At 33.9% G+C, this 13823-nt stretch overlaps 1 long non-coding RNA gene across 2 annotated transcripts in view; it reads left to right on the top strand.

The window, feature by feature from the left end:
- Positions 1 to 13823, top strand: part of LOC102164930 — a 365941-nt gene that overhangs the window by 110847 nt on the left and 241271 nt on the right. The window contains exons 3-4 of one of the 2 annotated variants that reach the window (XR_002340210.1): positions 3744 to 3816; positions 12403 to 13202. This is a non-coding gene — a long non-coding RNA (uncharacterized LOC102164930). Of the gene's footprint in view, positions 1 to 3743; positions 3817 to 12402; positions 13203 to 13823 lie in introns of those variants that run through there. The other variant, XR_002340209.1, reaches the window with a different exon arrangement.

Here is a 13823-nt window from a genome sequence, read left to right as displayed (position 1 = left end):
AAATCAATCTTTAAGCCTTTTAATGCTTTATTCATGTGTGTGCGTTTATGTGAGAGAGAGGAGGAGAGAGAGAGAGTGTGAAAGAGAGAGAGGTTTTAGAAATATTAAGAAGGACATATCAGGCAGATAAAACATGCATCACCTGCACAAGGTTATCAACTTCATTGTTTATGAAAATGCAATAATGTCTTAATTGGTTAAGCTGTGAAGTGCAGAGGTGTATAAACAACTGAATTTATTTAGATTTTTTACAAATAGATAACCATGATAAGAAGGTGAGGAAAACTAGAACAGAGTGCATTATAACATTGTTGCTACCTTAGTGATGATGTCAGATATAGCAGGAGTTTCTTGCTCCCTCATTTCCTGGTAAGGGAGAACAGAATTCACCACCACTCCAGATATACACTTAAAATATCCTCAGCTGTTTCTGCAAGACAAGCCAGTGTCTCATGAGTGTTCCTGAGTAGATTTTCTCGTTCACCACACATTCCTTTTTCTTTTGGTCCGTGTTTCTTTTGGAGACATCACCAAGAGGGTTCATCAAGGTGTGTTGCCTTCCTCTGCTTCTTGGATTGTCACCTATTGCTTTCTGTTGATTATCACTGTATCAAAGTTTCACTGAACTGAAGTTGTTCTTTTAAAGAGGAGAAGATACCCCCAAACACACATCTGTGTGCCATGCCTATCAAGAAGGTCCCAAACATATGTAATTTGTATGCCCTGAAACCTATTTAGATCCTGCATGAACCATTATTTCAGCATCTACTTGAGCATCTCTCATCTTTGGGCTTAAACACGGGTTCATGAATGCTGGCCTGGCTATCAGTCCACTCAACACAGGGCTTGCTTTTTATGCTACGTCCTTTCTTTTCATTAAATTGAAGTATAGATTTTACAAATATTTACTTAATTTTAAACTTTTAAACAGTCCTACTAGGTAGGTAGGACAGATATTATTGTCACCATTTTAAAGATCAAAATAATCTCTTAGGAATAACTGCCTTAGCAGGACCACGAACAGTGAGCAGAGGAGTCTGAGCAAAGGAAAATAATCACATCAAAAAAAAAAAAAAAAAATGTAACCAGTGAACTGATCCTTGATGCAAGGGCTTAAACAAAATAAGAGAGAAAGAGAATAAAGTTCCCCAACACTGGCTGCCATAGCCTTAGGATCTTTCCCACTCCTCCAGCAGTGGAATAAATAATCTATCAGCACATATTCTAGGAAAGGCATCAAATAACCACCTAGGTAAATACCAATTGAATTAAGGAATATTCATGTGCATTATTTTGAAAATCACTTTTTGTTATTTAATTCTGGTCCAAAATTTTTTATTAAAGTACAACAAAGTTATAGAAAATTATATAAATCAAAAGAACAAAATAATAAATGATCACAAAATAAGAATTTCTTGGGAGTTCCCGTCATGGCGCAGTGGTTAACGAATCCCACTAGGAACCGTGAGATTGCGGGTTCGGTCCCTGGCCTTGTTCAGTGGGTTAGGGGTCCGTGAGCTGTGGTGTAGGTTGCAGACACAGCTCAGGTCCCGCGTTGCTGTGGCTCTGGTGTAGGCTGTAGCTCCGATTCGACCTCTAGCCTGGGAACCTCCATACGCCACGGGGGCGGCCCTAGAAAAAGGCAAAAAAAAAAAAAAAAAAAAAGAATTTCATGTAATCACTGCATGGGTCAAGGAATAAAACATTAATAGCACTATAGATGTATTCCTTAGATTCTCTCTTGACTTCTAACACCATGTTTTAGTTTTGCAGATTTTTGTATTTATATAAATGGAACATGTTTTGTATATTCTTTTGTGACTTCTTTCACTCAACATTATATTTGTGAGGTTCATTCCTGCTGCTGCTTGTAGCAGTAATTCACTCATTGCTATTGCCATGTGTTAGTTGTGGTAGACTGCTGTAAGGATGGATCCCAATAAATCATACCTCTCTGTGTACATGCCCCTCTGCAATATACTGTTGCTGCTTCTCCTGTTAAAGGAGATGGCTTTCCTTCATTGTCTTGAATATGAGCTGGACTTAATAAATGCTTTGGCATGGATTGTGGTAGAAATTATATTATGCAAGTTCTAGAGCTTAACTCTAAGAGTGCTTGCAGTTTTCTGTCTTGCCTTCTTAGATCCTTTTATTACCATGCTGTGAAGGAGCCTAAAGTAGCCTACTAAAGATGAAAGGCTCTGCATGATGAGAAAAGAATAGAAGTATCCCACTGACAACCAGCACCACATTCCAGAGGCCGTCTTTCACCTGCAGATTCAGGCGAGACATCAGTTGACTGTAGCCACATGGGTGAATTTAGACAAGACCAATAGAAGAAATTCCTGGCCAACCTTTACAGTTTTCAGAAATAATAAATTGAGATTTTAAGCCACCAAGTTTTAGGGTAGTTTACTATACAATAATACATAACTGAAATAGCACATATAAAAATACCACTATTTAACCTTTCTACTATAATGGACATTTGGGTTGTTTTCAGTTTTTGGCTATTACAGATAGTTCTGCTATGATGTGTTTTAAGGAAAATGTGTATCCATTTCTGTTGAATATGTACATAGAAGTAGAATTGCTAGGTCAGTATTAGTAGATACTGTCAAAGAGTTTTCTAAAGTGGCTGTACCAACTTATACTCCCATTATTAAGTAGCTAGTTAGATATGAGTGGGTCCAGCCCCATCCTGGATAGATTCATCTTTCTCTTCCTCTTTTCCTCTTGGGCCACTGACCAGAACATGTCCAGAGATCCTCCTTTTTGTGATTAAGTACCTCTAAGTTCCCAGCCTTATCAGGCTCAAATAAGTCAAAAACACAGCTGGGCTTTCCAAACTGCCAGAACCAGTTGGCCCAGGTGCACCAGACCTAAGAGGTGATCCAAAATGACCCAAGTTCATTATGCTGTATTTATAATAAATTAGCACTGTGGTTCTCCCCTACCCCCGTGGGTTTTGCTTGGGTGCTTATGGGTAAGTGCCTGTGCATAAGGAGAAAAGTTATATGACCTAAAGCTGTCAATGGTCTTGTTAATCAAATGATGCAGGACACAGAGAGGGACTTTCCACTACTCTGAAAAACCAGCTCTACCCTCATTGCAGGGCTGCTTCTGGCTTCCACCCAGACAGCCTGCTCTCTTCCCTTAGGTAGCATACTTTAGTTTGCTTTGCTTAGTAAAACTCCTGCTGCTTAAAACTGCTGTATGTCTCTCTGACTGAATTCTTTCCTTTGGGGACCAGGGCTGAGGGATTGTCACACCATCAGCAGTGAAGCAGAGTTCTAGTTGCTCCCCATCCTCATTCTTGGAAATGTCCATTGTTTTCATTTTAGTCATTCTGGTATGTGGGTATTAGTATCTCAAAGTACATTTAATTTGAATTCTAATGACTAAAGAAGTTGATTACTTTTTCATGTATTTATTGGCCTTTGGAGTATCCTAATTTTTAAAGGTATTTGATTAAAGTTTGTTATCCATTTTTATTATTAGGTTGTCTGTCCTTATTAGTTTGCAGAATTTCTTTGTATATTCTAAGTACAAGCCTTTTGTCATCTTCGTGTGTTGAGAATGTCATCTGCCACCCTGTGGCTTGTCTTTTCATTCGTTTAATGATGTCTTTTGAAGGTATGGGTCACACCACCATTTAGGCCAACTAAGGTGATAGCTGAAGGTGGGAGGAATTTAGAATGATTACTGGAGTACTGACCATCCTCTTTTGGATTTCTCCTCAGGAAGAAAGTTTGGTGGACATGGCAAAAGTGGCAGCCTTGAGATGTGCCTCATAGACCTCTAACTACAAGGAGTGTGAGTAATGATTTTAAGCACATGTTCTTGGTCTTTTTTTTTTTTTGTATGTTTGTTTTTTTTTTTTTTTTGGCCATTTATATGTCTTTTGTAGTGTCTGTTCACTTTTTTTGCTCACTTCAAACTTGGGTGTCTTTTTTATCTTAATGACGTATGCTAGTTTTTAGATTTTTCATGTTCTTTTTTAAATTTTTCCAATACATTAATTTTTTTTCTACTGTACAGCATAAATTCTTTGTCAGATAAGTATTTAGAGATGATTTTTCTCCCAGTCTTTGAATTGTTCTTAATGGTATTTTTTTTTGGATGATTTTCATTTCACAAAGTCTAATTTAACTTTTTTTCTTTTATGGTTAGTACTTTTTGCATTCTGCCCGATGAAATATAATGCATCCTAATTTCTTGAAAATAGTCTTTTAAATGTTTTAGATTTTAGTCTCTAAAAAGTCATTAAAGCTATCATTCATCACAAATCAATTTCATATGTAACATTAGGTAAGTATCAAGATTCTCTCAAATATGTAGATGTTTCAGAATAATTTTATTGAAAATGACCCCCCCTCCCAACACCATCACCATTGCACACACACACTTTCCCATTGAATGGTATTGGTCAAAAGCTATTGAGCGCTTGTGTATTTTTTATGGACTTTATTCTTTTCTATTGACCTATTTATTTTCCTTTGCATCAATACCAAACTGTCTTATTTACTGTAGCTTTATAGTAAATCTTATATATGATAGTGTAACTCCCCCAATTTTGTTCTTCTTAAAAATTTTCTTGGATTTTCTATATCCTAACTATTATGAATATATAAATTTTAGAATCAGCCTTTCAATTCCATAAAAAAAGCCCACTAAGATTTTGATTGGATTTTCATTGAATCTTTAGATCAATTTGGAGAGAAGTGATCTCCTAAAATATTGAATGTTTAAATATATTTATAGGATAATTATCTATTCCTGCATGAGAAGCAAAACTGACATAGTAGAAAAACCAACTCAAGGTTACTGAGAACAGTCCAGAAAGAGTGTCATAAATAAAGAGATGATTATCATCTGAAAGAAGATGATATACGTGAAAAAAATTTAAAAACATATAGCATATGGCAAATAAAATGCTTACGGGGAGAATGGTACTAATGGGACAGAATCAACATTCAAATTCATAGTAGAGCATTTATTAAGTTAAGCAAATCAATACAGTTAATTATGTTTTAGGAAAAACTGATAGAGGATAACTACATCAAGATAAGTTTAGGGAAGTTACTGAATTTCGAGGACAGAGAATAATATATTAGACCTCTGGTCAACATGGTGTGCTACACCAACATAAGAAATGCCACCCCTTTCAAAAACACATGTTGATAAATTTAACAACAGAGTTTAAAAATGCATATTATTTCTTAAAAACAACAAGGAAAGGTCTTAGGAGCTAGAAATAAAGAAGGATTGGAAAGCTATAGTTACAAGTGAGGGAAGCTGAAGCTGAAAGTTATTAGAACTAGACCTGTGTTGCAGTGGCTAAGATTCCAAGACCTGGATTCAAATCAGAGTGAAACCTAGGCCTGTGCTTGGCAGGAAGCTAGAACTCAGGATCATCAAGTGTGTCTAGCCCTTGAAATAGAGGCTAGGAAAACTTCTTATAGACTGGGAAGTGCTTGTATGGTGTGGTGGGAAAAGAATCACCCATGAGAAGTCACAGTTCCAAATCTGAATTACCAAAAAACTTGAGTGTAGAGTTCAAATTTGAATGTCTCATGCATTTTTAGCAATTATCAGTCCAAAAATAAGCACACATGAATCTAAAACTGGTGAAATACACAAGGTTCTAGTAAAAGCATGTGAAAAATCATCCCATGAAGACTTTTTCTCAATGCGGTACAAGTAAACTTTCCAGGAAACAGTTCACAGGGAATGATGGCACAGTAAATAATAATATGTAATAAGAGTAAATGAACAGAGAGTTATAGTAATGTACAAAATGGCTTGATTCACATGCCAAGAAAAATCTGTATGAAATGACCAAAGGACTATTATCCATATGTTAAAGAGAATAAAAGAAGCAATATAAACTATTAGAAAAATCAGAACATTATAGAAAAAAAGGGAAATTTAAAAATACTAAAGTATAAATTCCAGAAATTAAAAACATGTGATTTTTGAAATTAAAATTATAGTATTTATGACAAAGAAAAGAATATATATTGTTAATGAGAGGAATATATTTAGAATACAATACAGAGAAATTAAATGTTGGACTATAGGAAGAAGAAATGAGAAACCATGGAAATATGGAGTGAAAGACTCATGTTCAAGTTACAAAAAGAGAGTTGGGGAGAAAAAAATGTTTGGAAACAAGTTTGATGGTCTAGAATTTTAGAAAATATATAAGAACATAGATTTTTCAGACTGAAAAAAAATGTCCTAGCTCCGAGAGGGACAAATAAAAAGAAATCCATTTCTCAGAAATTCCCATTGTGGCTCAGTGATAAGGAACCTGATCAGTATTCATGAGGACTCTGGTTTGATCACTGGTCTTGCTCACTGGATTAAAGGATCTGGCATTGCTGTGAGCTGTGGTGTAAGTCACAGACATGGCTTGGATCTGGTGTTGCTGTGGCTGTGGCATAGGCCGGCAGCTGCAACTCCGACTGTGACTCCTAGCCTTGGAACTTCCATATGACGTGGGTGTGGCCCTAAAACAGACAAAAAAAAAAAAAAAAAAAAAAAAAGGAAATCCATTTCTAAATATTTCTAAATTAACAGAGGGATATAAAGGGGAAAATAATGGTGAAAACAATTAATTTAGTACAAAGGCAGAAAAAGAATGAGGTAAATGAAGCAGAAAAAATTGTTATGAAAATAGAACACAAAAGGAGATAGTGGAGAGAGCTTAAAACACACCAGAAAACATGATAACAATAAATTAAATTCACATATGTAAAAGAGCGACTCTGACTTCTCAGATACTATGTAGATCTATTCCATTTTTACTAGACAGAAAGCACTATATAGTAATGCAGAAATGTAAAATATTTTTGGGAAAAAAATGTTCCAGGAGATGCAAGCCAAATAAATGCTTGTTGATTAATAAAAATTATTTTAATATGTGAAACATTAATTGGGATGAAAAAGGATATCTCATAGAAGGTAAAAGGACTATTTCACCAAGAAATAATGATATTAAACTTTATGTGTCATGGTTTCAAAATATTTGAAGCATATTTAAATATTTTAATATTAAATAGTTAAAGGGTAAAGTGATTAAAAAGGCACAGACTTGCTATAAAATAAGTCCTGGGCATGTAATATAAACACCATGTTGACTATAGTTAACAACACTATATTGTATATTTGAAAGTTGCCAAGACAGTAGGTCTTAAAATTTCTCATCACAAGGGAAGATTTTTGTTAAAAAAATATATTTAAGGCAAAAATTGACAGAATTATAAAGAATTTGACTAACTCAGTTCTGGCAGGAGATTTGCACATGTCCTTTTTGGTAACCAATAAATCAAGCAGACAAAAAAAAAATTCAAGGATACAGAAGATCTGAACAATTCAATCAACAAGCTTGATCTAATAGATATGAATGAGACCTAACACATATAGGTCCAAACTATAACAAATAGAGAATTAATGACCTTGATTTCTAAGTGTGTTAAAATATTTCAAAAATGATAGTTTTTAAGAATAGAATGTTTTATATACAAAATATAGCATGACTATATATGTATATTGATAAAAATCTGACACAATGAAAACTTTATATGGTTTTAATGTATGCAATAAAGTATAGAAACCTAGGTGAATTGGATGGTGGTTGTCTCTGAGAAGAAAGGAAGTAGAATGACTCAAAGACAGGCTCAAAGTCTGGAATGATTAATTTCTTACCAATAGTTAAAAAGAGATCTAAAGCAAAGACAGCAAAATATTGTTAACATGCTATTAATTCTGGGTTGTGATTATTTGGGATCTGTTATCTGTATGTTTGAATATATGAAAGTATTTTTTAAAAAGCGAGAAAATCTTGTGGAAGAATTAATTGGTAGATAAGAACTTGCTTTTGGGATGATATGTCTTGTCTTATCTTGATATATTGATGTAAGCTTGATATTATGGACTCTGAAATACCAAGAAGATCTTAATATAAGCAACAGAGTGTAGCAATTTTTTGGATTATCTAAGATCATTCTCTATAACTGAAACAGTTTTGGGGTAGTTTATCCAAAGTACTGTAGAGTCTGCTTCCTTTATCAGTAAGGCCAGGACTGATCACTTTTAATGTGTTGTGGTGAACCTCACATATCATAGAGTTGTTGCAGGAATTAAAGAAGTAATATATGCCAGGTATATAATATAAATCAACAACAAAATTGTGCTGTAAACATTAAGTATACAATCAGAAGAAACCAATCTAGCAATGCCTAAAGAGTCAATAAGGGTGTGCTAACATGATCCCAGTAGTTCACATAGCCATGTTTTCATTCATGTGTGAAAGGTAACCTAAAAAGAAACTTTAAATATACAAGGAATCCTACAATATTATCATCTGTGTGTTCTCTCTAAGAAACTTACCTGAACAAAAAGAGTCATTCATCAATAAAAGAGCACTCTCTTTGTTTTTGTTTAATGTTCTGTATATTGTGTTCACTTTTGCCCAACTTTGTTGTTACTCTGGTTGTCTCTTTTTATTTGTATATTTCTGATTTTCCTTTGCCTACCCTTTTATATTCATGCTATGAATTACAGTGTTTTAGATACCATCTTGTGTATAGTAAACAGTTGGGACTTTTACCTCCTTCCAATTTAGGAGTCAATTTCTTTTAAAAGGTAGTTATCTCACTTTCATTACTGTATGGATGTTTGGAGTTAATTCTCTTGTATTCATGTTTATTTATGTATGGTCCTGTTTTTGGCTTTCTTGTTGTGTCCTGTTTCTTCTCTGTTGATATATAATATCTGTTTCCTTTGTACCCCATCCCAACTCCTCCATCATATCTCAGTAACTTGAAATTGTATACTGCAGCATATTTTTAGTTCTACTAGTAATTATCTCCCATTAATTCCAATATTCTCATATTAACAGCCTGAGGAATAAAATGATACATTTTGATCTCCTCTTATAGTTGATGAGGAATTAGCAAATATGGAGTTTTTTTCTTTTAAAAATTTTTTTCTATTGTTAGTGTGTCATTAATTTTTTGTCTTTATATTATATAGCTTTTTTTTTTTTTGTCTTTTTTTTGCTATTTCTTTGGGCCGCTCCCACAGCATATGGAGGTTCCCAGGCTAGGGGTCGAATCGGAGCTGTAGCCACCGGCCTACGCCAGAGCCACAGCAACGCAGGATCCGAGCCACGTCTGCAACCTACACCACAGCTCACGGCAACGCTGGATCGTTAACCCACTGAGCAAGGGCAGGGACCAAACCTGCAACCTCATGGTTCCTAGTCGGACTCATTAACCACTGCGCCATGACGGGAACTCCTTATATAGCTTTTGTTTTAACAATAGCAATGGTATTCTCATTTGTAGAGAGCTATATATTACACCATAACTTGGGCCTGACATAGCAGGAAGATTAAAAAAGAGACAAAATGAATTTGAACAATTATTAAATATATATTCATTAATAAAATGTATCATTCTTAATGCCCTTCAAAAAAAAAAAACCCAAATAGTTTAAATGTTGTGAAACATTTACAAAAATGATCACACATTAGTCCACAAATAAAACCTTAATAAATGCTTTAGATTGGAAAGAATGCAACTATAATCTTCTGATCACAATGCAATAAAAATTAGAAGTCCATGACAAAAAAGTAATAAACAATAAAAATTATTTTCAGATATTTTAGAAATTGAATAAACATTTAGAAAAGTAAACATTTCAAACATTGAGAAGAGTAAATACTTTTTAAAACTTTTCCAAAATAACTCTTAGATGAAATAGACAAATGAAATAAATTACAAATACATAAAAATTAACGAGAATTAGAGCACTATTTCACAAATATATGAGATTTTAGCAAAGCTGCATTCAGAGGAAATATTTATAACTTTGGATACCTTCACTGCATAAAAAAATGAATAAAAATAATGAACCCAATTTGTGAAGTTAAAAAATAGCAAAGTCTAAGAAAGCAGCAGAAAAGAGTTAAAGATAAACGCAGAAATAAAAACTAAGTAGGAGAAAATATAAAGTAAAAAAGCATTTTTTATAAATATAAGGAAGATAAAAAATTAAGATTAATAAAATAGGCACAGATACGGTCTAAAAAATGGAATATGATAAACAATTACCTAGATTAATCAATATAAGAGTTTTTTTTAAAGCACCACAGTGTAGAAAAAGTAGGAAAGTAGATGTAGATAAAGAAGAAATAAGATTTATAAAATATTTTTTTCAGTAGTATAATAATGTTTGAAAATATTTATGAAATATATAAAGCTATGGAAAAGTAAAAATATCGATTGGTTGAAAAAAAGACAGAAGTGATAAGTACATTAATAAATGCAGATGATTAGAAACTTTTGTCTAAAACTATACCTCAGAAATTCAAGACTGGGATGACTTTATGGGTGATTTATTTTAAATCTTCAAAGAAAGGATAACTCTGATAATATTTAAATCTTTTAAAACATTAGGGATTGAGGAAACCTTCTGACCTGTTTTTAAAAACCATATTATGATATTGATACTTAAATTGGACTTTGATATTGCAAAAAAAGAAAAGTATGCCAAATTCCAGTCTCACTTGGGAAATGTTGATGTGAAAAAATAAATCTTAAGATATTACCACACAGAATGCAGTAGTATATTGAAATACACACACCATTACCAAGATGGTTTCATTCCATGAATGCAAATCTGGCTCAATATTAGGACTACTACTGAAGTTCACTCTAATAATTGGTGAAAGTATGATTAATTTGATAGCTTCCTGCAAAGGCACTTGATGAGATTTAGTATCTATTATTAATAAAATCTCTTGGTAACCTGAGAATGGAAAGAAACTTCCTAAATAGACTAAGGAGCATTAGAATCCAGCAGCAAACATTTAATAGTGGACTCCTAGAGATATTTTCTTTAAAATCAGGGAAAAAGCAAGTTGGAACCCAGTTTACTACTAAGAAATAGCCTACATCCTCCAGGAATAAAAGTCTAAGGGGAGCACTAGCATGCTTATCTAGGAAAGGTGCAGAGTTTTTAGGAGCTGTGATCAAGTGAACATTTCTGGGATCAGTTTTTGAGAAGTAACTAGAGGAAATCTTCCCCAGACCCTTCCAAACACTAACAAAGCTCTGTAATCCCAAATGATGAAAGTTGCTGCATTGGGTCACTCCAAATTCCTTAGCTCACGGTAATCACTGACTGATATTCCACTACCTGGAAATCTATTGAGGTTAACAAGCATTTAGTCATATACTTAGGAGGCACAGGAGTAACTAACTTCTAATCACTAACACTACAGTGATGAATATTTCTAAATAGGCTTTCACATCACTGACGCATTAAAGGAAGATGATGGAGCTGGTATTTGTTGAATGCTTAACCACATGTCAGGCACTGTTCTAATTATTTTAAACATACTATCTCATTTAATCTTCACAATAACCATATTACATATAAAGAAACAGAGGCACAGTGATGAGATATAACTTACCCAGAGTCACACCACTAGTAAGTAGTGAGTATGAGATTCAATATCAAGCAACTGATTGCCTGGGTCACTGCTCTGCTCCACTCCACTGGGCTGTCCTGGTGTTTGGAGGGCAAATGGTCTATGTTTGGCTTTTTGACCCTTCAAAGAAATTGATTTTTAAAAATTTAGTGAGGGCTATCTATGTGCAAGTTACCGTCAAGTCTCTGTAGCTGATAAACTCATGAATCTAACATATTTCTTTCCCTCAGGAAACTTATTCTCTAGAAAAGCAGACAATACCTGTGAATAACCAATTATACTCCAAGACTGAATATAAGGTGCTTGGCTGTGATTGTGGGTAGGTTATAGCTCCTCAGATTACATTTTGGGATGTGGAGGCAGAGAACCTTCTTGGGAATACCTATGCTCTTTAGAATTTCCCCCTTTCTGTTTATGGACACAAATCTTTAGTGATATTATTTGAAATATATAGTGAGTTCTGTGCTCTCAGTATTTTGAACACGTCATAAAAAGGCAAAGAGATGTTTTTCCCCCAGGCATTTTATTACTCATGTCACCAAGGGAAAGATTTGGGGAGAAACTTAGTAGGTAAATGATAAATAAATATGACTAAGTAATATGCAACTTTAACCCTCACCCCTTTCAAAAAATGAAATGAATGATATCATCATAAAAAGAAAGACACTGTAATTTATTGTCTAATTTGGATAACTCACTGGGAAAAAACTTGATAGTTATAGAAGGGTGAGAGAAATCAGTCCTGCTGGAATTGCTCTTTCAGTTGTCAGCACATTTTAATGAAATGCCAGTCTTTTCATGCCAAATTCTGAAGGAAACCTCTGGGTACCAATTGCTGAAATTATTTCACTCCCAAATTGAGTCTAAACTAAAATAAAACCTTTCCCATTTTGCAGAGCACAGCACTCTACAAGTTCAAAAGGTAAGACATACTTTCAATATGTATAAATGGTGAAACACATTTGAAAATAAAATTTTTAATTATGTTTGACATCTCAGGCCCAGTGCAGTTATCCTATAAGAAAGTAACATCTGTTTTGACATTTCTAGTGGTAGAAATTTTAAGTTGGTTTCTACATTGCTTATCTGCTGGCTAGTCAGAATGGATGTGGCATTCTTCTTAGCAACTCATTCGCAGGGAAGAAAGAAAAGATATGCAGAGAAGTATGACTGGTCTCAAACTGGTGTGTGAATTTAAATGAAAATTCTAAACTCCTTTGAATATATTGTATCTATGTTCTAACTCAGTGCAAAATTTGAAAATGTTCATTTAGTTCCTAAATATATGTTTTTTTTTTATTTTTGATATATGCCTTTTGCTTTGACTTAAAACTGATAGAATGTTAAAGCATATATTACTTCTCAAGCCATTTGGTTTGATCTCAAATTCAAGGTTTTATTTGAAAAAATTTGATTTGCTGTTATCAATAAGAAGTATTATAAAAGTAGCTGAAATAGTTTTTTTATGTTGTGTTTCAAATTGCAGTTTTCAAAAGGCCTTATGTTACATTGTTTCTCTGACCACTGTCTATGTAGTCTTAACATCTCTTGACTCATCATGTACATTATATTTAAAAGCATAAGGAGTTCCCATTGTGGCTCAGCAGGTTAAGTACCTGACTAATATTCATGAGGATGCAGTTCAGTCCTTGGCCTTGCTCAGCAGGTTGAGGATCCAGCATTGCCCCAAGCTGCAGTGGAGGTCATAAATGTGGCTCAGGTCTGGCATTGCTGTGGCTGTGGTGTAGGCCAGCAGCTGCAGATCCAATTTAACCCCTAGCCTGGGAACTTTGATATGCCACAGGTACAGCCCTAAAAAGAAAAAAAAAAAAAACATAGCAAAAAAGAGCTTTATAGGAATCATTGCTCCCATATCTTCTATGTTTGTGGAACATTTTAAAAGATATACCAATATAATTTCAGGTATTTTATTTGAAGAAAGGAAAAGATTTCTACTTGAACAATGCTGATTACCCTCAAAATTATACCTGCATTATTTGGGCATAATCATGTTCAACCATACTCTTCTTTTTTAAATGTAGGCACAGACTTCCTATTTTTACTTAATCATTGACTTGTTAATTGTAAACTGGTTCATTGGGTTAGAAAACACCAAATTATCAATCCCACTGACCAACTCACTTAAGGCATTTTGTTAATATTGATGTAGCTTTAGTTAATTTAGAAGCTGGGATAAATTTCCAGAGGATTTATTGGTAAATATGTGGGAGGATAATCCTTGAATTAGATTAATACTAAAAGAGACTTGTGTGTTCTTCAAAGAAAAAGGCTGAATTTAAACTAAGGAACTTCCTCT

This window comes from Sus scrofa, chromosome 18, assembly GCF_000003025.6.
Source record: "Sus scrofa isolate TJ Tabasco breed Duroc chromosome 18, Sscrofa11.1, whole genome shotgun sequence".
In the NCBI taxonomy this organism is placed as follows: Eukaryota; Metazoa; Chordata; class Mammalia; order Artiodactyla; family Suidae; genus Sus; species Sus scrofa.
This window is presented reverse-complemented; position numbering and strand designations above follow the sequence as displayed.